The sequence below is a fragment of the Schistocerca gregaria genome, chromosome 2, assembly GCF_023897955.1.
Source record: "Schistocerca gregaria isolate iqSchGreg1 chromosome 2, iqSchGreg1.2, whole genome shotgun sequence".
Lineage (NCBI taxonomy): Eukaryota > Metazoa > Arthropoda > Insecta > Orthoptera > Acrididae > Schistocerca > Schistocerca gregaria.
The window spans coordinates 715,283,053-715,310,479 of record NC_064921.1 but is presented as its reverse complement, the minus strand read 5'-3'; the positions used below and the strand labels follow the sequence as shown (position 1 = coordinate 715,310,479).

Here is a 27,427-nt window from a genome sequence, read left to right as displayed (position 1 = left end):
CGGCGCGCCAGCGGCGGCCTGTCGGGGCTGCTGGTGCCTCCATGTAGAGCTACCGCTGGGCCCGGGCTCCTTGCCGCTAACGAAGTGATTGCTTTTGGTGACATCATATGCAATAGCGACTGCGCGAATTGACGGTAGCTCGTACGGAAAGCAAGAGTAGCTGATGCTACCGAGGACTCGGCCGCGTTCATTGCCGACGACTTCTTGGGCTCTAATTCATGGTGGCATTCAGACAGGCAAGGGTGATGTCGATTGTTAGGTACGAATGCGAAATTCCTGCATTGTGCGTTTCCGCAAAGTGATTTTTACGCCAAAGTTGTGATCGTCCTGCAAGTTGTGTCACATGTGGATCTCAGAGCTTAGCAGTTTCCGTGGTGTAGCGGTTATCACGTCTGCCTAACAGGCAGAAGGTCTCCGTTTCGATTCCGGGCGTAATCACTTTTTCGTCGCACTCAACAAGACACTTGCTACAATCTCTACTGTGAACATTTAAATCAATTTCAAACGTCCAACCACCATGCTACAGATGGCTCAAATGATACGTGAAACTCTTTCAGAACCGGCTACTTGGTTTTTGTGCTTACCTGGAGGGCAGGAAATGCGCGGAACAGCCGCCGGCATGCCGGTAGTCGCCACACGTTTGCACAAAACGCAAGGGCTCGTCCGGGATTTGAACCCGGGACCTCCTGCACCCGAAGCAGGAATCATACTCCTAGACCAACGAGCCTTCTCGATGCACATGACTATCGCCTCCGTTCTTGGTATCACCGTGCAGAGCTGCTGCTCACCCAGCGTTCTCCCTGGCTGTTGCGGTTTGATTGTTTTTATCGTTGTCTTTTACTATAGCAACTTCTAGAATCGGACGGAGCTCGTAGCCGATGCCCTCGCTTACGCAGGAAAAATCTGTTGGAGCTACGGTTTTCCAGGTAGTACAACGGCAAAACCGTCGTTTCCGTGGTGTAGCGGTTATCACGTCTGCTTTACACGCAGAAGGTACCCGTTTCGATCCCGGGCGGAAGCACGACTTTTTTTAAACCCGTTTTCGGATTCCATTTCCGAGATAACGTCACGTCTGCGTGTGCGGGATAATAAATGTCGTGTGCTACACCGATATCGCCTCATTTTACTGTCAAATGCTCTTGCTCCCATAGTGCACCGGTATTCAGTAACTCAGAACGCTCGTAGCTCCATTCTGGCCTGCAAAATTTAGTATCCATTTCTTCAAGACTACTTCAAGTTCGCTTCATACTGGCTTTCCTGATCTCTTTGCACTCGCCTTGTCACAACTCTGTTGAAGTGTGAACGTAACTAATAGTGAGAAACTCTTAACTACGCTCAGTCTTGTATCCCACTCTTTGGTTGACGTTGTCGCTAATCAGATGAAGGTAGACTGCTCCACGATTGAGCTTCGTCTCCACTCACGGTGCACACGTTCTGCAAAGACAACCTTTGTTTTCCGTTGCATGCAAGATTACTGTCGGCTCTTCTACAGAAATCGACCTATGTAATTTACTGGTATCAGATTCTTGCCATATCAAACGGTCCCTTCATGACCGTAGGGCCACACACAGCGTGCTGCGGCACGCATCTGTTCTTCATTGCAGAGCTACAAACGTGGGTGAGCTCCACCTACTCTTCAGCACGGTCAAAACGGTAGGGCTCGTCCGGGATTTGAACCCGGGACCTCCTGCACCCAAAGCAGGAATCATACCCCTAGACCAACGAGCCACTTGCCGGTGGCAGTGAAGGTAATCCCAAGCAGTCCAGCTCCGAGGAACACAAACTTTCATGTAAATCAGAAAGAAAAGCGCTTTCTGAAGGCAGCGCCCACCACTGATGGAAAGAATATTAAAGGCAATGAATGTAGAGTGAATAATTTCATCGCGCTCTGCAGATGAACAGACGGTGGTGTTTCACTTTCGTCATGTGCTTTCTTAGCATCAAGGGAAGGCAAATGCACTAAACAAAAGAACACCGGGAATCCGAAACACCAACTCATAACGAAAAGATAGCGGAATATACTGCAAGCAAAACTTCCAAACACGACTCCTGAAGGCGTCGGTGCCTTAAGAATTATTCCGTGCAGCAATGATCATCTACGAAGAGCAAACTGTATGTGTCGCTCCACCACGCAACTTTTTTTGATATCGTTTTACCTAAATTTCCATTACCTGTTCGTTACAAGAATACCGTGTGGCTTTCAACTGGTCTGCTTCGTCCAGCAGCGATAGTAGTAACTAAACCGACCACAGTATCATTAAAAGTAGGTCAGACACAAAAGTCGGAGTTGCTCTGTAGCTCATGTTATTCTGCTTTCAAATGCAATTGTATGGCTGGGAGTAGGGGCGTACTCCTGTAATGCAGGCGTCCGGGAGGCCGTTTCTGTGGGAGACATCTGGGAACAACTACAGACACGGCCGTTTCATTAGTTCAGGAACGACCGCGATGCTCTTATCGAGCTCTGCAGATTGACCGGACTGCAGTGCGGAATTTTCTGCTAGTGGTGGCTCGGGGTTAAGAGAAGTCGGGAGGTGTGAGCAAAACTACATCGGGAAACCGAAACAGACGACTCATAACGAAAAGATTGCGGAATGTACTGCAAAAGCAAACGTTGGAGAAGACGAACTCTGAAGCCGTCGGTGCTTTAACAATCATTCCGTGCAGCAACGATAATCTGGGAAGAGCGAAGGGTGGGTTCCGCTCGACCACACAACAAATTTTATATAATGTTCTACTTGTTCTAAATTTGCGTTTCCAGATCATCAGTAAAATACTGTGTGATTTACACCTGGCTTGCTTCTTCGAAAAGCGATATTAAGAAATACATCGACTGCAACGTCATTAGGGGTCGCGGGTCCGGGCGCCGGCGCGCCAGCGGCGGCCTGTCGGGGCTGCTGGTGCCTCCATGTAGAGCTACCGCTGGGCCCGGGCTCCTTGCCGCTAACGAAGTGATTGCTTTTGGTGACATCATATGCAATAGCGACTGCGCGAATTGACGGTAGCTCGTACGGAAAGCAAGAGTAGCTGATGCTACCGAGGACTCGGCCGCGAGCTTGTCCGACGACTTCTTGGGCTCTTATTCGTGGTGGCATTCAAACAGGCAAGGGTGCTGTCGATTGTTGCGTACGAATGCGAAATACCTGCATTGTGCGTTTCCGCAAAGTGATTTTTACGCCAAAGTTGTGATCGTCCTGCAAGTTGTGTCACATGTGGATCTCAGAGCTTAGCAGTTTCCGTGGTGTAGCGGTTATCACGTCTGCCTAACAGGCAGAAGGTCTCCGTTTCGATTCCGGGCGTAATCACTTTTTCGTCGCACTCAACAAGACACTTGCTACAATCTCTACTGTGAACATTTAAATCAATTTCAAACGTCCAACCACCAGGCTGCAGATGGCTCAAATGATACGTGAAACTCTTTCAGAACCGGCTACTTGGTTTTTGTGCTTACCTGGAGGGCAGGAAATGCGCGGAACAGCCGCCGGCATGCCGGTAGTCGCCACACGTTTGCACAAAACGCAAGGGCTCGTCCGGGATTTGAACCCGGGACCTCCTGCACCCGAAGCAGGAATCATACCCCTTTTTTTTCGATTTCGTTCGTTGTATGTGCTCGGGGCGGACGTCGTAAGACATCCGTTGCAGTTTGTCGTTGATCGGTTAACTCAGTTTTTTTATTACAGAGGGCTGTTAACCCCCTGACCGAACACGCTGAGATACCGTGCCGGCAAACAGTAGGGCTCGTCCGGGATTTGAACCCGGGACCTCCTGCACCCAAAGCAGGAATCATACCCCTAGACCAACGAGCCCTCTCGATGCACATGACTATCGCCTCCGTTCTTGGTATCACCGTGCAGAGCTGCTGCTCACCCAGCGTTCTCCCTGGCTGTTGCGGTTTGATTGTTTTTATCGTTGTCTTTTACTATAGCAACTTCTAGAATCGGACGGAGCTCGTAGCCGATGCCCTTGCTTACGCAGGAAAAATCTGTTGGAGCTACGGTTTTCCAGGTAGTACAACGGCAAAACCGTCGTTTCCGTGGTGTAGCGGTTATCACGTCTGCTTTACACGCAGAAGGTCCCCGGTTCGATCCCGGGCGGAAGCACGACTTTTTTTAAACCCGTTTTCGGATTCCATTTCCGAGATAACGTCACGTCTGCGTGTGCGGGATAATAAATGTCGTGTGCTACACCGATATCGCCTCATTTTACTGTCAAATGCTCTTGCTCCCATAGTGCACCGGTATTCAGTAACTCAGAACGCTCGTAGCTCCATTCTGGCCTGCAAAATTTAGTATCCATTTCTTCAAGACTACTTCAAGTTCGCTTCATACTGGCTTTCCTGATCTCTTTGCACTCGCCTTGTCACAACTCTGTTGAAGTGTGAACGTAACTAATAGTGAGAAACTCTTAACTACGCTCAGTCTTGTATCCCACTCTTTGGTTGACGTTGTCGCTAATCAGATGAAGGTAGACTGCTCCACGATTGAGCTTCGTCTCCACTCACGGTGCACACGTTCTGCAAAGACAACCTTTGTTTTCCGTTGCATGCAAGATTACTGTCGGGTCTTCTACAGAAATCGACCTACGTAATTTACTGGTATCAGATTCTTGCCATATCAAACGGTCCCTTCATGACCGTAGGGCCACACACAGCGTGCTGCGGCACGCATCTGTTCTTCATTGCAGAGCTACAAACGTGGGTGAGCTCCACCTACTCTTCAGCACGGTCAAAACGGTAGGGCTCGTCCGGGATTTGAACCCGGGACCTCCTGCACCCAAAGCAGGAATCATACCCCTAGACCAACGAGCCACTTGCCGGTGGCAGTGAAGGTATTCCCAAGCAGTCCAGCTCCGAGGAACACAAACTTTCATGTAAATCAGAAAGAAAAGCGCTTTCTGAAGGCAGCGCCCACCACTGATGGAAAGAATATTAAAGGCAATGAATGTAGAGTGAATAATTTCATCGCGCTCTGCAGATGAACAGACGGTGGTGTTTCACTTTCGTCATGTGCTTTCTTAGCATCAAGGGAAGGCAAATGCACTAAACAAAAGAACACCGGGAATCCGAAACACCAACTCATAACGAAAAGATAGCGGAATATACTGCAAGCAAAACTTCCAAACACGACTCCTGAAGGCGTCGGTGCCTTAAGAATTATTCCGTGCAGCAATGATCATCTACGAAGAGCCAACTGTATGTGTCGCTCCACCACGCAACTTTTTTTGATATCGTTTTACCTAAATTTCCATTACCTGTTCGTTACAAGAATACCGTGTGGCTTTCAACTGGTCTGCTTCGTCCAGCAGCGATAGTAGTAACTAAACCGACCACAGTATCATTAAAAGTAGGTCAGACACAAAAGTCGGAGTTGCTCTGTAGCTCATGTTATTCTGCTTTCAAATGCAATTGTATGGCTGGGAGTAGGGGCGTACTCCTGTAATGCAGGCGTCCGGGAGGCCGTTTCTGTGGGAGACATCTGGGAACAACTACAGACACGGCCGTTTCATTAGCTCAGGAACGACCGCGATGCTCTTATCGAGCTCTGCAGATTGACCGGACTGCAGTGCGGAATTTTCTGCTAGTGGTGGCTCGGGGTTAAGAGAAGTCGGGAGGTGTGAGCAAAACTACATCGGGAAACCGAAACAGACGACTCATAACGAAAAGATTGCGGAATGTACTGCAAAAGCAAACGTTGGAGAAGACGAACTCTGAAGCCGTCGGTGCTTTAACAATCATTCCGTGCAGCAACGATAATCTGGGAAGAGCGAAGGGTGGGTTCCGCTCGACCACACAACAAATTTTATATAATGTTCTACTTGTTCTAAATTTGCGTTTCCAGATCATCAGTAAAATACTGTGTGATTTACACCTGGCTTGCTTCTTCCAAAAGCGATATTAAGAAATACATCGACTGCAACGTCATTAGGGGTCGCGGGTCCGGGCGCCGGCGCGCCAGCGGCGGCCTGTCGGGGCTGCTGGTGCCTCCATGTAGAGCTACCGCTGGGCCCGGGCTCCTTGCCGCTAACGAAGTGATTGCTTTTGGTGACATCATATGCAATAGCGACTGCGCGAATTGACGGTAGCTCGTACGGAAAGCAAGAGTAGCTGATGCTACCGAGGACTCGGCCGCGAGCTTGTCCGACGACTTCTTGGGCTCTTATTCGTGGTGGCATTCAAACAGGCAAGGGTGCTGTCGATTGTTGCGTACGAATGCGAAATACCTGCATTGTGCGTTTCCGCAAAGTGATTTTTACGCCAAAGTTGTGATCGTCCTGCAAGTTGTGTCACATGTGGATCTCAGAGCTTAGCAGTTTCCGTGGTGTAGCGGTTATCACGTCTGCCTAACAGGCAGAAGGTCTCCGTTTCGATTCCGGGCGTAATCACTTTTTCGTCGCACTCAACAAGACACTTGCTACAATCTCTACTGTGAACATTTAAATCAATTTCAAACGTCCAACCACCATGCTGCAGATGGCTCAAATGATACGTGAAACTCTTTCAGAACCGGCTACTTGGTTTTTGTGCTTACCTGGAGGGCAGGAAATGCGCGGAACAGCCGCCGGCATGCCGGTAGTCGCCACACGTTTGCACAAAACGCAAGGGCTCGTCCGGGATTTGAACCCGGGACCTCCTGCACCCGAAGCAGGAATCATACTCCTAGACCAACGAGCCTTCTCGATGCACATGACTATCGCCTCCGTTCTTGGTATCACCGTGCAGAGCTGCTGCTCACCCAGCGTTCTCCCTGGCTGTTGCGGTTTGATTGTTTTTATCGTTGTCTTTTACTATAGCAACTTCTAGAATCGGACGGAGCTCGTAGCCGATGCCCTTGCTTACGCAGGAAAAATCTGTTGGAGCTACGGTTTTCCAGGTAGTACAACGGCAAAACCGTCGTTTCCGTGGTGTAGCGGTTATCACGTCTGCTTTACACGCAGAAGGTCCCCGGTTCGATCCCGGGCGGAAGCACGACTTTTTTTAAACCCGTTTTCGGATTCCATTTCCGAGATAACGTCACGTCTGCGTGTGCGGGATAATAAATGTCGTGTGCTACACCGATATCGCCTCATTTTACTGTCAAATGCTCTTGCTCCCATAGTGCACCGGTATTCAGTAACTCAGAACGCTCGTAGCTCCATTCTGGCCTGCAAAATTTAGTATCCATTTCTTCAAGACTACTTCAAGTTCGCTTCATACTGGCTTTCCTGATCTCTTTGCACTCGCCTTGTCACAACTCTGTTGAAGTGTGAACGTAACTAATAGTGAGAAACTCTTAACTACGCTCAGTCTTGTATCCCACTCTTTGGTTGACGTTGTCGCTAATCAGATGAAGGTAGACTGCTCCACGATTGAGCTTCGTCTCCACTCACGGTGCACACGTTCTGCAAAGACAACCTTTGTTTTCCGTTGCATGCAAGATTACTGTCGGGTCTTCTACAGAAATCGACCTACGTAATTTACTGGTATCAGATTCTTGCCATATCAAACGGTCCCTTCATGACCGTAGGGCCACACACAGCGTGCTGCGGCACGCATCTGTTCTTCATTGCAGAGCTACAAACGTGGGTGAGCTCCACCTACTCTTCAGCACGGTCAAAACGGTAGGGCTCGTCCGGGATTTGAACCCGGGACCTCCTGCACCCAAAGCAGGAATCATACCCCTAGACCAACGAGCCACTTGCCGGTGGCAGTGAAGGTATTCCCAAGCAGTCCAGCTCCGAGGAACACAAACTTTCATGTAAATCAGAAAGAAAAGCGCTTTCTGAAGGCAGCGCCCACCACTGATGGAAAGAATATTAAAGGCAATGAATGTAGAGTGAATAATTTCATCGCGCTCTGCAGATGAACAGACGGTGGTGTTTCACTTTCGTCATGTGCTTTCTTAGCATCAAGGGAAGGCAAATGCACTAAACAAAAGAACACCGGGAATCCGAAACACCAACTCATAACGAAAAGATAGCGGAATATACTGCAAGCAAAACTTCCAAACACGACTCCTGAAGGCGTCGGTGCCTTAAGAATTATTCCGTGCAGCAATGATCATCTACGAAGAGCCAACTGTATGTGTCGCTCCACCACGCAACTTTTTTTGATATCGTTTTACCTAAATTTCCATTACCTGTTCGTTACAAGAATACCGTGTGGCTTTCAACTGGTCTGCTTCGTCCAGCAGCGATAGTAGTAACTAAACCGACCACAGTATCATTAAAAGTAGGTCAGACACAAAAGTCGGAGTTGCTCTGTAGCTCATGTTATTCTGCTTTCAAATGCAATTGTATGGCTGGGAGTAGGGGCGTACTCCTGTAATGCAGGCGTCCGGGAGGCCGTTTCTGTGGGAGACATCTGGGAACAACTACAGACACGGCCGTTTCATTAGCTCAGGAACGACCGCGATGCTCTTATCGAGCTCTGCAGATTGACCGGACTGCAGTGCGGAATTTTCTGCTAGTGGTGGCTTGGGGTTAAGAGAAGTCGGGAGGTGTGAGCAAAACTACATCGGGAAACCGAAACAGACGACTCATAACGAAAAGATTGCGGAATGTACTGCAAAAGCAAACGTTGGAGAAGACGAACTCTGAAGCCGTCGGTGCTTTAACAATCATTCCGTGCAGCAACGATAATCTGGGAAGAGCGAAGGGTGGGTTCCGCTCGACCACACAACAAATTTTATATAATGTTCTACTTGTTCTAAATTTGCGTTTCCAGATCATCAGTAAAATACTGTGTGATTTACACCTGGCTTGCTTCTTCCAAAAGCGATATTAAGAAATACATCGACTGCAACGTCATTAGGGGTCGCGGGTCCGGGCGCCGGCGCGCCAGCGGCGGCCTGTCGGGGCTGCTGGTGCCTCCATGTAGAGCTACCGCTACCGCTGGGCCCGGGCTCCTTGCCGCTAACGAAGTGTTTTCTTTTGGTGACATCATATGCAATAGCGACTGCGCGAATTGACGGTAGCTCGTACGGAAAGCAAGAGTAGCTGATGCTACCGAGGACTCGGCCGCGAGCTTGTCCGACGACTTCTTGGGCTCTTATTCGTGGTGGCATTCAAACAGGCAAGGGTGCTGTCGATTGTTGCGTACGAATGCGAAATACCTGCATTGTGCGTTTCCGCAAAGTGATTTTTACGCCAAAGTTGTGATCGTCCTGCAAGTTGTGTCACATGTGGATCTCAGAGCTTAGCAGTTTCCGTGGTGTAGCGGTTATCACGTCTGCCTAACAGGCAGAAGGTCTCCGTTTCGATTCCGGGCGTAATCACTTTTTCGTCGCACTCAACAAGACACTTGCTACAATCTCTACTGTGAACATTTAAATCAATTTCAAACGTCCAACCACCATGCTGCAGATGGCTCAAATGATACGTGAAACTCTTTCAGAACCGGCTACTTGGTTTTTGTGCTTACCTGGAGGGCAGGAAATGCGCGGAACAGCCGCCGGCATGCCGGTAGTCGCCACACGTTTGCACAAAACGCAAGGGCTCGTCCGGGATTTGAACCCGGGACCTCCTGCACCCGAAGCAGGAATCATACTCCTAGACCAACGAGCCCTCTCGATGCACATGACTATCGCCTCCGTTCTTGGTATCACCGTGCAGAGCTGCTGCTCACCCAGCGTTCTCCCTGGCTGTTGCGGTTTGATTGTTTTTATCGTTGTCTTTTACTATAGCAACTTCTAGAATCGGACGGAGCTCGTAGCCGATGCCCTTGCTTACGCAGGAAAAATCTGTTGGAGCTACGGTTTTCCAGGTAGTACAACGGCAAAACCGTCGTTTCCGTGGTGTAGCGGTTATCACGTCTGCTTTACACGCAGAAGGTCCCCGGTTCGATCCCGGGCGGAAGCACGACTTTTTTTAAACCCGTTTTCGGATTCCATTTCCGAGATAACGTCACGTCTGCGTGTGCGGGATAATAAATGTCGTGTGCTACACCGATATCGCCTCATTTTACTGTCAAATGCTCTTGCTCCCATAGTGCACCGGTATTCAGTAACTCAGAACGCTCGTAGCTCCATTCTGGCCTGCAAAATTTAGTATCCATTTCTTCAAGACTACTTCAAGTTCGCTTCATACTGGCTTTCCTGATCTCTTTGCACTCGCCTTGTCACAACTCTGTTGAAGTGTGAACGTAACTAATAGTGAGAAACTCTTAACTACGCTCAGTCTTGTATCCCACTCTTTGGTTGACGTTGTCGCTAATCAGATGAAGGTAGACTGCTCCACGATTGAGCTTCGTCTCCACTCACGGTGCACACGTTCTGCAAAGACAACCTTTGTTTTCCGTTGCATGCAAGATTACTGTCGGCTCTTCTACAGAAATCTACCTACGTAATTTACTGGTATCAGATTCTTGCCATATCAAACGGTCCCTTCATGACCGTAGGGCCACACACAGCGTGCTGCGGCACGCATCTGTTCTTCATTGCAGAGCTACAAACGTGGGTGAGCTCCACCTACTCTTCAGCACGGTCAAAACGGTAGGGCTCGTCCGGGATTTGAACCCGGGACCTCCTGCACCCAAAGCAGGAATCATACCCCTAGACCAACGAGCCACTTGCCGGTGGCAGTGAAGGTATTCCCAAGCAGTCCAGCTCCGAGGAACACAAACTTTCATGTAAATCAGAAAGAAAAGCGCTTTCTGAAGGCAGCGCCCACCACTGATGGAAAGAATATTAAAGGCAATGAATGTAGAGTGAATAATTTCATCGCGCTCTGCAGATGAACAGACGGTGGTGTTTCACTTTCGTCATGTGCTTTCTTAGCATCAAGGGAAGGCAAATGCACTAAACAAAAGAACACCGGGAATCCGAAACACCAACTCATAACGAAAAGATAGCGGAATATACTGCAAGCAAAACTTCCAAACACGACTCCTGAAGGCGTCGGTGCCTTAAGAATTATTCCGTGCAGCAATGATCATCTACGAAGAGCCAACTGTATGTGTCGCTCCACCACGCAACTTTTTTTGATATCGTTTTACCTAAATTTCCATTACCTGTTCGTTACAAGAATACCGTGTGGCTTTCAACTGGTCTGCTTCGTCCAGCAGCGATAGTAGTAACTAAACCGACCACAGTATCATTAAAAGTAGGTCAGACACAAAAGTCGGAGTTGCTCTGTAGCTCATGTTATTCTGCTTTCAAATGCAATTGTATGGCTGGGAGTAGGGGCGTACTCCTGTAATGCAGGCGTCCGGGAGGCCGTTTCTGTGGGAGACATCTGGGAACAACTACAGACACGGCCGTTTCATTAGCTCAGGAACGACCGCGATGCTCTTATCGAGCTCTGCAGATTGACCGGACTGCAGTGCGGAATTTTCTGCTAGTGGTGGCTCGGGGTTAAGAGAAGTCGGGAGGTGTGAGCAAAACTACATGGGGAAACCGAAACAGACGACTCATAACGAAAAGATTGCGGAATGTACTGCAAAAGCAAACGTTGGAGAAGACGAACTCTGAAGCCGTCGGTGCTTTAACAATCATTCCGTGCAGCAACGATAATCTGGGAAGAGCGAAGGGTGGGTTCCGCTCGACCACACAACAAATTTTATATAATGTTCTACTTGTTCTAAATTTGCGTTTCCAGATCATCAGTAAAATACTGTGTGATTTACACCTGGCTTGCTTCTTCCAAAAGCGATATTAAGAAATACATCGACTGCAACGTCATTAGGGGTCGCGGGTCCGGGCGCCGGCGCGCCAGCGGCGGCCTGTCGGGGCTGCTGGTGCCTCCATGTAGAGCTACCGCGGGGCCCGGGCTCCTTGCCGCTAACGAAGTGATTGCTTTTGGTGACATCATATGCAATAGCGACTGCGCGAATTGACGGTAGCTCGTACGGAAAGCAAGAGTAGCTGATGCTACCGAGGACTCGGCCGCGAGCTTGTCCGACGACTTCTTGGGCTCTTATTCGTGGTGGCATTCAAACAGGCAAGGGTGCTGTCGATTGTTGCGTACGAATGCGAAATACCTGCATTGTGCGTTTCCGCAAAGTGATTTTTACGCCAAAGTTGTGATCGTCCTGCAAGTTGTGTCACATGTGGATCTCAGAGCTTAGCAGTTTCCGTGGTGTAGCGGTTATCACGTCTGCCTAACAGGCAGAAGGTCTCCGTTTCGATTCCGGGCGTAATCACTTTTTCGTCGCACTCAACAAGACACTTGCTACAATCTCTACTGTGAACATTTAAATCAATTTCAAACGTCCAACCACCATGCTGCAGATGGCTCAAATGATACGTGAAACTCTTTCAGAACCGGCTACTTGGTTTTTGTGCTTACCTGGAGGGCAGGAAATGCGCGGAACAGCCGCCGGCATGCCGGTAGTCGCCACACGTTTGCACAAAACGCAAGGGCTCGTCCGGGATTTGAACCCGGGACCTCCTGCACCCGAAGCAGGAATCATACGACTAGACCAACGAGCCTTCTCGATGCACATGACTATCGCCTCCGTTCTTGGTATCACCGTGCAGAGCTGCTGCTCACCCAGCGTTCTCCCTGGCTGTTGCGGTTTGATTGTTTTTATCGTTGTCTTTTACTATAGCAACTTCTAGAATCGGACGGAGCTCGTAGCCGATGCCCTTGCTTACGCAGGAAAAATCTGTTGGAGCTACGGTTTTCCAGGTAGTACAACGGCAAAACCGTCGTTTCCGTGGTGTAGCGGTTATCACGTCTGCTTTACACGCAGAAGGTCCCCGGTTCGATCCCGGGCGGAAGCACGACTTTTTTTAAACCCGTTTTCGGATTCCATTTCCGAGATAACGTCACGTCTGCGTGTGCGGGATAATAAATGTCGTGTGCTACACCGATATCGCCTCATTTTACTGTCAAATGCTCTTGCTCCCATAGTGCACCGGTATTCAGTAACTCAGAACGCTCGTAGCTCCATTCTGGCCTGCAAAATTTAGTATCCATTTCTTCAAGACTACTTCAAGTTCGCTTCATACTGGCTTTCCTGATCTCTTTGCACTCGCCTTGTCACAACTCTGTTGAAGTGTGAACGTAACTAATAGTGAGAAACTCTTAACTACGCTCAGTCTTGTATCCCACTCTTTGGTTGACGTTGTCGCTAATCAGATGAAGGTAGACTGCTCCACGATTGAGCTTCGTCTCCACTCACGGTGCACACGTTCTGCAAAGACAACCTTTGTTTTCCGTTGCATGCAAGATTACTGTCGGCTCTTCTACAGAAATCGACCTACGTAATTTACTGGTATCAGATTCTTGCCATATCAAACGGTCCCTTCATGACCGTAGGGCCACACACAGCGTGCTGCGGCACGCATCTGTTCTTCATTGCAGAGCTACAAACGTGGGTGAGCTCCACCTACTCTTCAGCACGGTCAAAACGGTAGGGCTCGTCCGGGATTTGAACCCGGGACCTCCTGCACCCAAAGCAGGAATCATACCCCTAGACCAACGAGCCACTTGCCGGTGGCAGTGAAGGTATTCCCAAGCAGTCCAGCTCCGAGGAACACAAACTTTCATGTAAATCAGAAAGAAAAGCGCTTTCTGAAGGCAGCGCCCACCACTGATGGAAAGAATATTAAAGGCAATGAATGTAGAGTGAATAATTTCATCGCGCTCTGCAGATGAACAGACGGTGGTGTTTCACTTTCGTCATGTGCTTTCTTAGCATCAAGGGAAGGCAAATGCACTAAACAAAAGAACACCGGGAATCCGAAACACCAACTCATAACGAAAAGATAGCGGAATATACTGCAAGCAAAACTTCCAAACACGACTCCTGAAGGCGTCGGTGCCTTAAGAATTATTCCGTGCAGCAATGATCATCTACGAAGAGCCAACTGTATGTGTCGCTCCACCACGCAACTTTTTTTGATATCGTTTTACCTAAATTTCCATTACCTGTTCGTTACAAGAATACCGTGTGGCTTTCAACTGGTCTGCTTCGTCCAGCAGCGATAGTAGTAACTAAACCGACCACAGTATCATTAAAAGTAGGTCAGACACAAAAGTCGGAGTTGCTCTGTAGCTCATGTTATTCTGCTTTCAAATGCAATTGTATGGCTGGGAGTAGGGGCGTACTCCTGTAATGCAGGCGTCCGGGAGGCCGTTTCTGTGGGAGACATCTGGGAACAACTACAGACACGGCCGTTTCATTAGCTCAGGAACGACCGCGATGCTCTTATCGAGCTCTGCAGATTGACCGGACTGCAGTGCGGAATTTTCTGCTAGTGGTGGCTCGGGGTTAAGAGAAGTCGGGAGGTGTGAGCAAAACTACATCGGGAAACCGAAACAGACGACTCATAACGAAAAGATTGCGGAATGTACTGCAAAAGCAAACGTTGGAGAAGACGAACTCTGAAGCCGTCGGTGCTTTAACAATCATTCCGTGCAGCAACGATAATCTGGGAAGAGCGAAGGGTGGGTTCCGCTCGACCACACAACAAATTTTATATAATGTTCTACTTGTTCTAAATTTGCGTTTCCAGATCATCAGTAAAATACTGTGTGATTTACACCTGGCTTGCTTCTTCCAAAAGCGATATTAAGAAATACATCGACCGCAACGTCATTAGGGGTCGCGGGTCCGGGCGCCGGCGCGCCAGCGGCGGCCTGTCGGGGCTGCTGGTGCCTCCATGTAGAGCTACCGCTACCGCTGGGCCCGGGCTCCTTGCCGCTAACGAAGTGATTGCTTTTGGTGACATCATATGCAATAGCGACTGCGCGAATTGACGGTAGCTCGTACGGAAAGCAAGAGTAGCTGATGCTACCGAGGACTCGGCCGCGAGCTTGTCCGACGACTTCTTGGGCTCTTATTCGTGGTGGCATTCAAACAGGCAAGGGTGCTGTCGATTGTTGCGTACGAATGCGAAATACCTGCATTGTGCGTTTCCGCAAAGTGATTTTTACGCCAAAGTTGTGATCGTCCTGCAAGTTGTGTCACATGTGGATCTCAGAGCTTAGCAGTTTCCGTGGTGTAGCGGTTATCACGTCTGCCTAACAGGCAGAAGGTCTCCGTTTCGATTCCGGGCGTAATCACTTTTTCGTCGCACTCAACAAGACACTTGCTACAATCTCTACTGTGAACATTTAAATCAATTTCAAACGTCCAACCACCAGGCTGCAGATGGCTCAAATGATACGTGAAACTCTTTCAGAACCGGCTACTTGGTTTTTGTGCTTACCTGGAGGGCAGGAAATGCGCGGAACAGCCGCCGGCATGCCGGTAGTCGCCACACGTTTGCACAAAACGCAAGGGCTCGTCCGGGATTTGAACCCGGGACCTCCTGCACCCGAAGCAGGAGTCATACCCCTTTTTTTTCGATTTCGTTCGTTGTATGTGCTCGGGGCGGACGTCGTAAGACATCCGTTGCAGTTTGTCGTTGATCGGTTAACTCAGTTTTTTTATTACAGAGGGCTGTTAACCCCCTGACCGAACACGCTGAGATACCGTGCCGGCAAACAGTAGGGCTCGTCCGGGATTTGAACCCGGGACCTCCTGCACCCAAAGCAGGAATCATACCCCTAGACCAACGAGCCCTCTCGATGCACATGACTATCGCCTCCGTTCTTGGTATCACCGTGCAGAGCTGCTGCTCACCCAGCGTTCTCCCTGGCTGTTGCGGTTTGATTGTTTTTATCGTTGTCTTTTACTATAGCAACTTCTAGAATCGGACGGAGCTCGTAGCCGATGCCCTTGCTTACGCAGGAAAAATCTGTTGGAGCTACGGTTTTCCAGGTAGTACAACGGCAAAACCGTCGTTTCCGTGGTGTAGCGGTTATCACGTCTGCTTTACACGCAGAAGGTCCCCGGTTCGATCCCGGGCGGAAGCACGACTTTTTTTAAACCCGTTTTCGGATTCCATTTCCGAGATAACGTCACGTCTGCGTGTGCGGGATAATAAATGTCGTGTGCTACACCGATATCGCCTCATTTTACTGTCAAATGCTCTTGCTCCCATAGTGCACCGGTATTCAGTAACTCAGAACGCTCGTAGCTCCATTCTGGCCTGCAAAATTTAGTATCCATTTCTTCAAGACTACTTCAAGTTCGCTTCATACTGGCTTTCCTGATCTCTTTGCACTCGCCTTGTCACAACTCTGTTGAAGTGTGAACGTAACTAATAGTGAGAAACTCTTAACTACGCTCAGTCTTGTATCCCACTCTTTGGTTGACGTTGTCGCTAATCAGATGAAGGTAGACTGCTCCACGATTGAGCTTCGTCTCCACTCACGGTGCACACGTTCTGCAAAGACAACCTTTGTTTTCCGTTGCATGCAAGATTACTGTCGGCTCTTCTACAGAAATCGACCTACGTAATTTACTGGTATCAGATTCTTGCCATATCAAACGGTCCCTTCATGACCGTAGGGCCACACACAGCGTGCTGCGGCACGCATCTGTTCTTCATTGCAGAGCTACAAACGTGGGTGAGCTCCACCTACTCTTCAGCACGGTCAAAACGGTAGGGCTCGTCCGGGATTTGAACCCGGGACCTCCTGCACCCAAAGCAGGAATCATACCCCTAGACCAACGAGCCACTTGCCGGTGGCAGTGAAGGTATTCCCAAGCAGTCCAGCTCCGAGGAACACAAACTTTCATGTAAATCAGAAAGAAAAGCGCTTTCTGAAGGCAGCGCCCACCACTGATGGAAAGAATATTAAAGGCAATGAATGTAGAGTGAATAATTTCATCGCGCTCTGCAGATGAACAGACGGTGGTGTTTCACTTTCGTCATGTGCTTTCTTAGCATCAAGGGAAGGCAAATGCACTAAACAAAAGAACACCGGGAATCCGAAACACCAACTCATAACGAAAAGATAGCGGAATATACTGCAAGCAAAACTTCCAAACACGACTCCTGAAGGCGTCGGTGCCTTAAGAATTATTCCGTGCAGCAATGATCATCTACGAAGAGCCAACTGTATGTGTCGCTCCACCACGCAACTTTTTTTGATATCGTTTTACCTAAATTTCCATTACCTGTTCGTTACAAGAATACCGTGTGGCTTTCAACTGGTCTGCTTCGTCCAGCAGCGATAGTAGTAACTAAACCGACCACAGTATCATTAAAAGTAGGTCAGACACAAAAGTCGGAGTTGCTCTGTAGCTCATGTTATTCTGCTTTCAAATGCAATTGTATGGCTGGGAGTAGGGGCGTACTCCTGTAATGCAGGCGTCCGGGAGGCCGTTTCTGTGGGAGACATCTGGGAACAACTACAGACACGGCCGTTTCATTAGCTCAGGAACGACCGCGATGCTCTTATCGAGCTCTGCAGATTGACCGGACTGCAGTGCGGAATTTTCTGCTAGTGGTGGCTCGGGGTTAAGAGAAGTCGGGAGGTGTGAGCAAAACTACATCGGGAAACCGAAACAGACGACTCATAACGAAAAGATTGCGGAATGTACTGCAAAAGCAAACGTTGGAGAAGACGAACTCTGAAGCCGTCGGTGCTTTAACAATCATTCCGTGCAGCAACGATAATCTGGGAAGAGCGAAGGGTGGGTTCCGCTCGACCACACAACAAATTTTATATAATGTTCTACTTGTTCTAAATTTGCGTTTCCAGATCATCAGTAAAATACTGTGTGATTTACACCTGGCTTGCTTCTTCCAAAAGCGATATTAAGAAATACATCGACTGCAACGTCATTAGGGGTCGCGGGTCCGGGCGCCGGCGCGCCAGCGGCGGCCTGTCGGGGCTGCTGGTGCCTCCATGTAGAGCTACCGCTGGGCCCGGGCTCCTTGCCGCTAACGAAGTGATTGCTTTTGGTGACATCATATGCAATAGCGACTGCGCGAATTGACGGTAGCTCGTACGGAAAGCAAGAGTAGCTGATGCTACCGAGGACTCGGCCGCGAGCTTGTCCGACGACTTCTTGGGCTCTTATTCGTGGTGGCATTCAAACAGGCAAGGGTGCTGTCGATTGTTGCGTACGAATGCGAAATACCTGCATTGTGCGTTTCCGCAAAGTGATTTTTACGCCAAAGTTGTGATCGTCCTGCAAGTTGTGTCACATGTGGATCTCAGAGCTTAGCAGTTTCCGTGGTGTAGCGGTTATCACGTCTGCCTAACAGGCAGAAGGTCTCCGTTTCGATTCCGGGCGTAATCACTTTTTCGTCGCACTCAACAAGACACTTGCTACAATCTCTACTGTGAACATTTAAATCAATTTCATACGTCCAACCACCATGCTGCAGATGGCTCAAATGATACGTGAAACTCTTTCAGAACCGGCTACTTGGTTTTTGTGCTTACCTGGAGGGCAGGAAATGCGCGGAACAGCCGCCGGCATGCCGGTAGTCGCCACACGTTTGCACAAAACGCAAGGGCTCGTCCGGGATTTGAACCCGGGACCTCCTGCACCCGAAGCAGGAATCATACTCCTAGACCAACGAGCCTTCTCGATGCACATGACTATCGCCTCCGTTCTTGGTATCACCGTGCAGAGCTGCTGCTCACCCAGCGTTCTCCCTGGCTGTTGCGGTTTGATTGTTTTTATCGTTGTCTTTTACTATAGCAACTTCTAGAATCGGACGGAGCTCGTAGCCGATGCCCTTGCTTACGCAGGAAAAATCTGTTGGAGCTACGGTTTTCCAGGTAGTACAACGGCAAAACCGTCGTTTCCGTGGTGTAGCGGTTATCACGTCTGCTTTACACGCAGAAGGTCCCCGGTTCGATCCCGGGCGGAAGCACGACTTTTTTTAAACCCGTTTTCGGATTCCATTTCCGAGATAACATCACGTCTGCGTGTGCGGGATAATAAATGTCGTGTGCTACACCGATATCGCCTCATTTTACTGTCAAATGCTCTTGCTCCCATAGTGCACCGGTATTCAGTAACTCAGAACGCTCGTAGCTCCATTCTGGCCTGCAAAATTTAGTATCCATTTCTTCAAGACTACTTCAAGTTCGCTTCATACTGGCTTTCCTGATCTCTTTGCACTCGCCTTGTCACAACTCTGTTGAAGTGTGAACGTAACTAATAGTGAGAAACTCTTAACTACGCTCAGTCTTGTATCCCACTCTTTGGTTGACGTTGTCGCTAATCAGATGAAGGTAGACTGCTCCACGATTGAGCTTCGTCTCCACTCACGGTGCACACGTTCTGCAAAGACAACCTTTGTTTTCCGTTGCATGCAAGATTACTGTCGGCTCTTCTACAGAAATCGACCTATGTAATTTACTGGTATCAGATTCTTGCCATATCAAACGGTCCCTTCATGACCGTAGGGCCACACACAGCGTGCTGCGGCACGCATCTGTTCTTCATTGCAGAGCTACAAACGTGGGTGAGCTCCACCTACTCTTCAGCACGGTCAAAACGGTAGGGCTCGTCCGGGATTTGAACCCGGGACCTCCTGCACCCAAAGCAGGAATCATACCCCTAGACCAACGAGCCACTTGCCGGTGGCAGTGAAGGTAGTCCCAAGCACTCCAGCTCCGAGGAACACAAACTTTCATGTAAATCAGAAAGAAAAGCGCTTTCTGAAGGCAGCGCCCACCACTGATGGAAAGAATATTAAAGGCAATGAATGTAGAGTGAATAATTTCATCGCGCTCTGCAGATGAACAGACGGTGGTGTTTCACTTTCGTCATGTGCTTTCTTAGCATCAAGGGAAGGCAAATGCACTAAACAAAAGAACACCGGGAATCCGAAACACCAACTCATAACCAAAAGATAGCGGAATATACTGCAAGCAAAACTTCCAAACACGACTCCTGAAGGCGTCGGTGCCTTAAGAATTATTCCGTGCAGCAATGATCATCTACGAAGAGCAAACTGTATGTGTCGCTCCACCACGCAACTTTTTTTGATATCGTTTTACCTAAATTTCCATTACCTGTTCGTTACAAGAATACCGTGTGGCTTTCAACTGGTCTGCTTCGTCCAGCAGCGATAGTAGTAACTAAACCGACCACAGTATCATTAAAAGTAGGTCAGACACAAAAGTCGGAGTTGCTCTGTAGCTCATGTTATTCTGCTTTCAAATGCAATTGTATGGCTGGGAGTAGGGGCGTACTCCTGTAATGCAGGCGTCCGGGAGGCCGTTTCTGTGGGAGACATCTGGGAACAACTACAGACACGGCCGTTTCATTAGCTCAGGAACGACCGCGATGCTCTTATCGAGCTCTGCAGATTGACCGGACTGCAGTGCGGAATTTTCTGCTAGTGGTGGCTCGGGGTTAAGAGAAGTCGGGAGGTGTGAGCAAAACTACATCGGGAAACCGAAACAGACGACTCATAACGAAAAGATTGCGGAATGTACTGCAAAAGCAAACGTTGGAGAAGACGAACTCTGAAGCCGTCGGTGCTTTAACAATCATTCCGTGCAGCAACGATAATCTGGGAAGAGCGAAGGGTGGGTTCCGCTCGACCACACAACAAATTTTATATAATGTTCTACTTGTTCTAAATTTGCGTTTCCAGATCATCAGTAAAATACTGTGTGATTTACACCTGGCTTGCTTCTTCCAAAAGCGATATTAAGAAATACATCGACTGCAACGTCATTAGGGGTCGCGGGTCCGGGCGCCGGCGCGCCAGCGGCGGCCTGTCGGGGCTGCTGGTGCCTCCATGTAGAGCTACCGCTGGGCCCGGGCTCCTTGCCACTAACGAAGTGATTGCTTTTGGTGACATCATATGCAATAGCGACTGCGCGAATTGACGGTAGCTCGTACGGAAAGCAAGAGTAGCTGATGCTACCGAGGACTCGGCCGCGAGCTTGTCCGACGACTTCTTGGGCTCTTATTCGTGGTGGCATTCAGACAGGCAAGGGTGCTGTCGATTGTTGCGTACGAATGCGAAATACCTGCATTGTGCTGAAGAGACCATCATGGCCCTACAACTCATGGTCGCTAACAAGCAAGGGCACCCCCCTACCTATGCAGGTGGCGGGGGGAAGGTACCAATATTGATATTACCTTGGTAACGCCCAACGCCGCAACCAAGGTAATTGATTGGAAAGTATGGGAACACATGACAACAAGTGACCACAATCTGATTACCTTTTCACTGGGAGACAAGGAGTGCCGCTGGGACATGGGGTGGGAGCTGCAATTCAACTACAATAAGGCCGACTGGGATCGCCTGGCGAGAGAGTGTGACATTCCGACATGGCCGGAGGGTGACGTAAACGTGGAGCTATACGCCGAAGAACTGGTGAGTGCAGTCAACAGAGCGGTGAAAGCAGCTGTACCAACCAGGAGGAGAGCCGTCGCGGCCTCCCCAACACCATGGTCGACAGAACTAGAACAGATGCGCCAGTCTGTAAGGAGGGCTAGGAGGTACTACCAGCGGTGTGCCGTCTGGAGGGAAAAACAACGATGGCTACAAATTTACAGAGAGGCGAAGGACCATTTTCAACAGGAGCTCAGGGCAGTCCGACTTGCAAGCTGGGAAAAATTTGTTTTAAATCAACTCGCCACAGACCCATGGGGTACCCCTTACAAACTAGTACGGGAGAAAATAAGATCGCCCATGGTGCTGTCCACCGTCAGGAGCGGGGACCGGATGACAGAGACCTGGCAGGAAACTGCCGAGGTCCTTCTCCGGGTCCTGCTGCCTGATGATGTGGAAGAAGAGGATACAGAAGTACAAAGGCTGATCAGGGAGGAAGACCGACAAGATTATGAAAACAACAGTATGGTCTATCCCTTCTCAGAAGAGGAGGTCGAAGCCCAGATAAAAGCCCTCAAAAAGGGGAAGGCTCCTGGACCAGACGGTATCACAACGGAAGTAGTGCAGTTCCTGGCTCCCCAGCTGGTGGCACCTCTCACCAAGTTGTACAATGAGTGCTTGAGACTCAGAAAATTCCCTAACACCTGGAAGAAGGCAAATGCTGTAATACTTAAGAAAGGCCCAGATAAGGACCCAAAAGAAGCCAAATCATACAGGCCCATCTGCCTACTAGACATACTGGGGAAACTTTTTGAGAGGTTGCTGGCAGACAGACTGGCTGCACATCGTGTGTTGTGTGGGATGTGCGACAGGCAATTCGGTTTCCGGTCGGGGAGATCAGCGTCTGACGCTATCGCCCTTGCCGCGGAGGTCTGTGGCTCAGCCCCGCACAAATACATTGTTGGCATCATGGTGGATATCAGCGGCGCCTTCGACAATCTGTGGTGGCCCTCGCTCTTCTCTCGCTTGCGAGAGAAAGAGTGTCCAGGGCCGCTATATGGTTGTTTTAGGAGCTACTGTGAGGGAAGGGAGGTCTGGCTATCGTCCCCTAGCGGGAGGGTTAGAAAGAAGATTACAAAGGGGTGTCCACAGGGCTCTGTCCTTGGGCCACTCTTTTGGGACATAACAATGGAACCACTCTTAGAAGATCTGCAGAATAGCGAGGATGTGCTAGAGGGCATAGCCTACGCAGACGACCTCCTTCTGCTGGTTGGCGGCCGCAGCCGCGAAGAACTGGAACCGAAAATTGAGAGAGCAATTTCTATCTTGACCACATGGTGTCACAGAACAAAAATGACTATATCACCCAGTAAGTCTACATATCTGTTGCTCAAGGGACAACTAGTTAGGAACCCGACGGTGAGAATAGACGGCTCGCCAGTGCTTCGGCGACGTGAGGCCCGGTACTTGGGCGTAATCGTCGATGAGAGATGGAACTATACATCGCATGTTGACACAATAACACAGAGATCCCTAGAAACACTAAATAAACTCATTGGCATAGGACACAAGCGGTTTCACTTACCACCAGACCTAATCAAACTATATCATAACAGCATACTGACCTCCATTGTGGGATACGCGTCAGGAGTCTGGGCTCACAGGCTCACGAGGGTCATGCCTGCCATGGCCGTGAGGAGAGTGCAGCGGAATATGCTCCTGCGCTCTGTAGGAGCATATAGAACAACACCTGGGGGGGCGCTATTAGTACTCATGGGGCTGTGTCCTCTGGACATTAAAATAAGAGAACAGGCGGCATGGTACTGGGCCAAGAAAGGCAACAGGGATAAAATGATAGAAATAATGGGGATCTACACGGGCTCTAAATCGGAAATTAGAAATAGGGGGGAAGAACTTTGGCAAGAGCAATGGGATGCGGACGACGCAGGTCGGAGAACGCATGAACTGCTGCCAAATATTAAGGAGCGCTTACAGCTCAGATATTTCAAGCCATCAAGAGGACTTCTGCACTTCCTCACTGGACATGGACCCTATCCAGCATACTTATGCAGATTTGGGAAACGGGCTACACCAGCGTGCGACTGTGGGGCCCCACAGGGCACCCCAGACCATGTGGTGTATGAGTGCCATCTCTTTGACGAAGTAGCATCACAACTCAGACTCCAACTACCAAATCAAGACACGTACCACTTACTCAGGCGCGAGGATCACTTTCAAACTTTAAATAATCTTGCGAATGAGATCTCGGGCAAAATATTAAAGGACTTTCTTAGGAACAATCAAAATTAACCCGAAACTGACAAACACCTGACCAGACCTAAGTGCACCCGTCCCTTTCCGCCAGACGTGGAATTGGCCAGCCGTTTCACGGCTGGGATCCGCCACGCTCCTGGACCAGGAGGAGGGTGCACATTTCTACCGGATTTGACCAACACACCGAAATTGACAGTAGCGTAGGAATAGGATAAGAAGTAGGATAAGTTAGGATAATACCTTAGCATAAACTGCAGCGGTTCAAACGTCTTAGGCCAGCCCGGTGCCAGGGGCATGCCCACTGGGATCAGCTCAGTGGGCCCGGCCACAAACAGTAGGTTTATACTCACGCTGGCACGTGTGTAACGTTGCAGTTAGATTAAGTAGGTTAATATTAGAAGTAGAAATGCCCATAGTGAAAACAAAAAAAAAAAAACTAACACTAAAAAGTAGGTAATAATATTAAGCAATGAATGCTGTAGTAATTGTATTATTGTATGTAAGCAAAGACCCACTAATGCTTCAGGTGGTGGGTTATTCTGTATCATAATATAACATTGGTTAATAAAGATATTTAAAAAAAAAAAAAAAAAAAAAAAAAATACCTGCATTGTGCGTTTCCGCAAAGTGATTTTTACGCCAAAGTTGTGATCGTCCTGCAAGTTGTGTCACATGTGGATCTCAGAGCTTAGCAGTTTCCGTGGTGTAGCGGTTATCACGTCTGCCTAACAGGCAGAAGGTCTCCGTTTCGATTCCGGGCGTAATCACTTTTTCGTCGCACTCAACAAGACACTTGCTACAATCTCTACTGTGAACATTTAAATCAATTTCAAACGTCCAACCACCAGGCTGCAGATGGCTCAAATGATACGTGAAACTCTTTCAGAACCGGCTACTTGGTTTTTGTGCTTACCTGGAGGGCAGGAAATGCGCGGAACAGCCGCCGGCATGCCGGTAGTCGCCACACGTTTGCACAAAACGCAAGGGCTCGTCCGGGATTTGAACCCGGGACCTCCTGCACCCGAAGCAGGAATCATACCCCTAGACCAACGAGCCCTCTCGATGCACATGACTATCGCCTCCGTTCTTGGTATCACCGTGCAGAGCTGCTGCTCACCCAGCGTTCTCCCTGGCTGTTGCGGTTTGATTGTTTTTATCGTTGTCTTTTACTATAGCAACTTCTAGAATCGGACGGAGCTCGTAGCCGATGCCCTTGCTTACGCAGGAAAAATCTGTTGGAGCTACGGTTTTCCAGGTAGTACAACGGCAAAACCGTCGTTTCCGTGGTGTAGCGGTTATCACGCAGAAGGTCCCCGGTTCGATGCCTGGCGGAAGCACGACTTTTTTTAAACCCGTTTTCGGATTCCATTTCCGAGATAACGTCACGTCTGCGTGTGCGGGATAATAAATGTCGTGTGCTACACCGATATCGCCTCATTTTACTGTCAAATGCTCTTGCTCCCATAGTGCACCGGTATTCAGTAACTCAGAACGCTCGTAGCTCCATTCTGGCCTGCAAAATTTAGTATCCATTTCTTCAAGACTACTTCAAGTTCGCTTCATACTGGCTTTCCTGATCTCTTTGCACTCGCCTTGTCACAACTCTGTTGAAGTGTGAACGTAACTAATAGTGAGAAACTCTTAACTACGCTCAGTCTTGTATCCCACTCTTTGGTTGACGTTGTCGCTAATCAGATGAAGGTAGACTGCTCCACGATTGAGCTTCGTCTCCACTCACGGTGCACACGTTCTGCAAAGACAACCTTTGTTTTCCGTTGCATGCAAGATTACTGTCGGCTCTTCTACAGAAATCGACCTATGTAATTTACTGGTATCAGATTCTTGCCATATCAAACGGTCCCTTCATGACCGTAGGGCCACACACAGCGTGCTGCGGCACGCATCTGTTCTTCATTGCAGAGCTACAAACGTGGGTGAGCTCCACCTACTCTTCAGCACGGTCAAAACGGTAGGGCTCGTCCGGGATTTGAACCCGGGACCTCCTGCACCCAAAGCAGGAATCATACTCCTAGACCAACGAGCCACTTGCCGGTGGCAGTGAAGGTAATCCCAAGCAGTCCAGCTCCGAGGAACACAAACTTTCATGTAAATCAGAAAGAAAAGCGCTTTCTGAAGGCAGCGCCCACCACTGATGGAAAGAATATTAAAGGCAATGAATGTAGAGTGAATAATTTCATCGCGCTCTGCAGATGAACAGACGGTGGTGTTTCACTTTCGTCATGTGCTTTCTTAGCATCAAGGGAAGGCAAATGCACTAAACAAAAGAACACCGGGAATCCGAAACACCAACTCATAACGAAAAGATAGCGGAATATACTGCAAGCAAAACTTCCAAACACGACTCCTGAAGGCGTCGGTGCCTTAAGAATTATTCCGTGCAGCAATGATCATCTACGAAGAGCCAACTGTATGTGTCGCTCCACCACGCAACTTTTTTTGATATCGTTTTACCTAAATTTCCATTACCTGTTCGTTACAAGAATACCGTGTGGCTTTCAACTGGTCTGCTTCGTCCAGCAGCGATAGTAGTAACTAAACCGACCACAGTATCATTAAAAGTAGGTCAGACACAAAAGTCGGAGTTGCTCTGTAGCTCATGTTATTCTGCTTTCAAATGCAATTGTATGGCTGGGAGTAGGGGCGTACTCCTGTAATGCAGGCGTCCGGGAGGCCGTTTCTGTGGGAGACATCTGGGAACAACTACAGACACGGCCGTTTCATTAGCTCAGGAACGACCGCGATGCTCTTATCGAGCTCTGCAGATTGACCGGACTGCAGTGCGGAATTTTCTGCTAGTGGTGGCTCGGGGTTAAGAGAAGTCGGGAGGTGTGAGCAAAACTACATCGGGAAACCGAAACAGACGACTCATAACGAAAAGATTGCGGAATGTACTGCAAAAGCAAACGTTGGAGAAGACGAACTCTGAAGCCGTCGGTGCTTTAACAATCATTCCGTGCAGCAACGATAATCTGGGAAGAGCGAAGGGTGGGTTCCGCTCGACCACACAACAAATTTTATATAATGTTCTACTTGTTCTAAATTTGCGTTTCCAGATCATCAGTAAAATACTGTGTGATTTACACCTGGCTTGCTTCTTCCAAAAGCGATATTAAGAAATACATCGACTGCAACGTCATTAGGGGTCGCGGGTCCGGGCGCCGGCGCGCCAGCGGCGGCCTGTCGGGGCTGCTGGTGCCTCCATGTAGAGCTACCGCTGGGCCCGGGCTCCTTGCCGCTAACGAAGTGATTGCTTTTGGTGACATCATATGCAATAGCGACTGCGCGAATTGACGGTAGCTCGTACGGAAAGCAAGAGTAGCTGATGCTACCGAGGACTCGGCCGCGAGCTTGTCCGACGACTTCTTGGGCTCTTATTCGTGGTGGCATTCAAACAGGCAAGGGTGCTGTCGATTGTTGCGTACGAATGCGAAATACCTGCATTGTGCGTTTCCGCAAAGTGATTTTTACGCCAAAGTTGTGATCGTCCTGCAAGTTGTGTCACATGTGGATCTCAGAGCTTAGCAGTTTCCGTGGTGTAGCGGTTATCACGTCTGCCTAACAGGCAGAAGGTCTCCGTTTCGATTCCGGGCGTAATCACTTTTTCGTCGCACTCAACAAGACACTTGCTACAATCTCTACTGTGAACATTTAAATCAATTTCAAACGTCCAACCACCAGGCTGCAGATGGCTCAAATGATACGTGAAACTCTTTCAGAACCGGCTACTTGGTTTTTGTGCTTACCTGGAGGGCAGGAAATGCGCGGAACAGCCGCCGGCATGCCGGTAGTCGCCACACGTTTGCACAAAACGCAAGGGCTCGTCCGGGATTTGAACCCGGGACCTCCTGCACCCGAAGCAGGAATCATACTCCTAGACCAACGAGCCTTCTCGATGCACATGACTATCGCCTCCGTTCTTGGTATCACCGTGCAGAGCTGCTGCTCACCCAGCGTTCTCCCTGGCTGTTGCGGTTTGATTGTTTTTATCGTTGTCTTTTACTATAGCAACTTCTAGAATCGGACGGAGCTCGTAGCCGATGCCCTTGCTTACGCAGGAAAAATCT

The 27,427-nt window shown here is 49.2% G+C and overlaps 24 non-coding genes across 24 annotated transcripts; 7 read left to right on the top strand and 17 right to left on the bottom strand.

Annotated features, from left to right (window-relative positions):
• Positions 1-655: 655 nt before the first annotated feature.
• On the bottom strand, positions 656-727 carry Trnap-cgg (transfer RNA proline (anticodon CGG)). Its single transcript has one exon. It is a non-coding gene; the product is annotated as a tRNA-Pro (tRNA).
• A 221-nt stretch (positions 728-948) lies between these two features.
• Positions 949-1,021, top strand: Trnav-uac (transfer RNA valine (anticodon UAC)). The gene has a single exon. It is a non-coding gene; the product is annotated as a tRNA-Val (tRNA).
• A 635-nt stretch (positions 1,022-1,656) lies between these two features.
• Positions 1,657-1,728, bottom strand: Trnap-ugg (transfer RNA proline (anticodon UGG)). Its single transcript has one exon. It is a non-coding gene; the product is annotated as a tRNA-Pro (tRNA).
• Positions 1,729-3,731: 2,003 nt separating this feature from the next.
• On the bottom strand, positions 3,732-3,803 carry Trnap-ugg (transfer RNA proline (anticodon UGG)). The gene has a single exon. It is a non-coding gene; the product is annotated as a tRNA-Pro (tRNA).
• Positions 3,804-4,024: 221 nt separating this feature from the next.
• Trnav-uac (transfer RNA valine (anticodon UAC)) lies at positions 4,025-4,097 on the top strand. Its single transcript has one exon. It is a non-coding gene; the product is annotated as a tRNA-Val (tRNA).
• Positions 4,098-4,732: 635 nt separating this feature from the next.
• On the bottom strand, positions 4,733-4,804 carry Trnap-ugg (transfer RNA proline (anticodon UGG)). Its single transcript has one exon. It is a non-coding gene; the product is annotated as a tRNA-Pro (tRNA).
• Positions 4,805-6,595: 1,791 nt separating this feature from the next.
• Positions 6,596-6,667, bottom strand: Trnap-cgg (transfer RNA proline (anticodon CGG)). The gene has a single exon. It is a non-coding gene; the product is annotated as a tRNA-Pro (tRNA).
• A 221-nt stretch (positions 6,668-6,888) lies between these two features.
• On the top strand, positions 6,889-6,961 carry Trnav-uac (transfer RNA valine (anticodon UAC)). The gene has a single exon. It is a non-coding gene; the product is annotated as a tRNA-Val (tRNA).
• A 635-nt stretch (positions 6,962-7,596) lies between these two features.
• Trnap-ugg (transfer RNA proline (anticodon UGG)) lies at positions 7,597-7,668 on the bottom strand. Its single transcript has one exon. It is a non-coding gene; the product is annotated as a tRNA-Pro (tRNA).
• Positions 7,669-9,465: 1,797 nt separating this feature from the next.
• On the bottom strand, positions 9,466-9,537 carry Trnap-cgg (transfer RNA proline (anticodon CGG)). The gene has a single exon. It is a non-coding gene; the product is annotated as a tRNA-Pro (tRNA).
• Positions 9,538-9,758: 221 nt separating this feature from the next.
• Trnav-uac (transfer RNA valine (anticodon UAC)) lies at positions 9,759-9,831 on the top strand. The gene has a single exon. It is a non-coding gene; the product is annotated as a tRNA-Val (tRNA).
• Positions 9,832-10,466: 635 nt separating this feature from the next.
• Positions 10,467-10,538, bottom strand: Trnap-ugg (transfer RNA proline (anticodon UGG)). Its single transcript has one exon. It is a non-coding gene; the product is annotated as a tRNA-Pro (tRNA).
• Positions 10,539-12,329: 1,791 nt separating this feature from the next.
• On the bottom strand, positions 12,330-12,401 carry Trnap-cgg (transfer RNA proline (anticodon CGG)). The gene has a single exon. It is a non-coding gene; the product is annotated as a tRNA-Pro (tRNA).
• Positions 12,402-12,622: 221 nt separating this feature from the next.
• Positions 12,623-12,695, top strand: Trnav-uac (transfer RNA valine (anticodon UAC)). Its single transcript has one exon. It is a non-coding gene; the product is annotated as a tRNA-Val (tRNA).
• Positions 12,696-13,330: 635 nt separating this feature from the next.
• Trnap-ugg (transfer RNA proline (anticodon UGG)) lies at positions 13,331-13,402 on the bottom strand. Its single transcript has one exon. It is a non-coding gene; the product is annotated as a tRNA-Pro (tRNA).
• Positions 13,403-15,411: 2,009 nt separating this feature from the next.
• Positions 15,412-15,483, bottom strand: Trnap-ugg (transfer RNA proline (anticodon UGG)). The gene has a single exon. It is a non-coding gene; the product is annotated as a tRNA-Pro (tRNA).
• A 221-nt stretch (positions 15,484-15,704) lies between these two features.
• Trnav-uac (transfer RNA valine (anticodon UAC)) lies at positions 15,705-15,777 on the top strand. Its single transcript has one exon. It is a non-coding gene; the product is annotated as a tRNA-Val (tRNA).
• Positions 15,778-16,412: 635 nt separating this feature from the next.
• Trnap-ugg (transfer RNA proline (anticodon UGG)) lies at positions 16,413-16,484 on the bottom strand. Its single transcript has one exon. It is a non-coding gene; the product is annotated as a tRNA-Pro (tRNA).
• Positions 16,485-18,275: 1,791 nt separating this feature from the next.
• Positions 18,276-18,347, bottom strand: Trnap-cgg (transfer RNA proline (anticodon CGG)). The gene has a single exon. It is a non-coding gene; the product is annotated as a tRNA-Pro (tRNA).
• A 221-nt stretch (positions 18,348-18,568) lies between these two features.
• Trnav-uac (transfer RNA valine (anticodon UAC)) lies at positions 18,569-18,641 on the top strand. Its single transcript has one exon. It is a non-coding gene; the product is annotated as a tRNA-Val (tRNA).
• Positions 18,642-19,276: 635 nt separating this feature from the next.
• On the bottom strand, positions 19,277-19,348 carry Trnap-ugg (transfer RNA proline (anticodon UGG)). The gene has a single exon. It is a non-coding gene; the product is annotated as a tRNA-Pro (tRNA).
• A 4,978-nt stretch (positions 19,349-24,326) lies between these two features.
• Trnap-cgg (transfer RNA proline (anticodon CGG)) lies at positions 24,327-24,398 on the bottom strand. The gene has a single exon. It is a non-coding gene; the product is annotated as a tRNA-Pro (tRNA).
• A 916-nt stretch (positions 24,399-25,314) lies between these two features.
• Positions 25,315-25,386, bottom strand: Trnap-ugg (transfer RNA proline (anticodon UGG)). Its single transcript has one exon. It is a non-coding gene; the product is annotated as a tRNA-Pro (tRNA).
• A 1,791-nt stretch (positions 25,387-27,177) lies between these two features.
• Positions 27,178-27,249, bottom strand: Trnap-cgg (transfer RNA proline (anticodon CGG)). Its single transcript has one exon. It is a non-coding gene; the product is annotated as a tRNA-Pro (tRNA).
• Between the last annotated feature and the right edge of the window lie 178 nt (positions 27,250-27,427).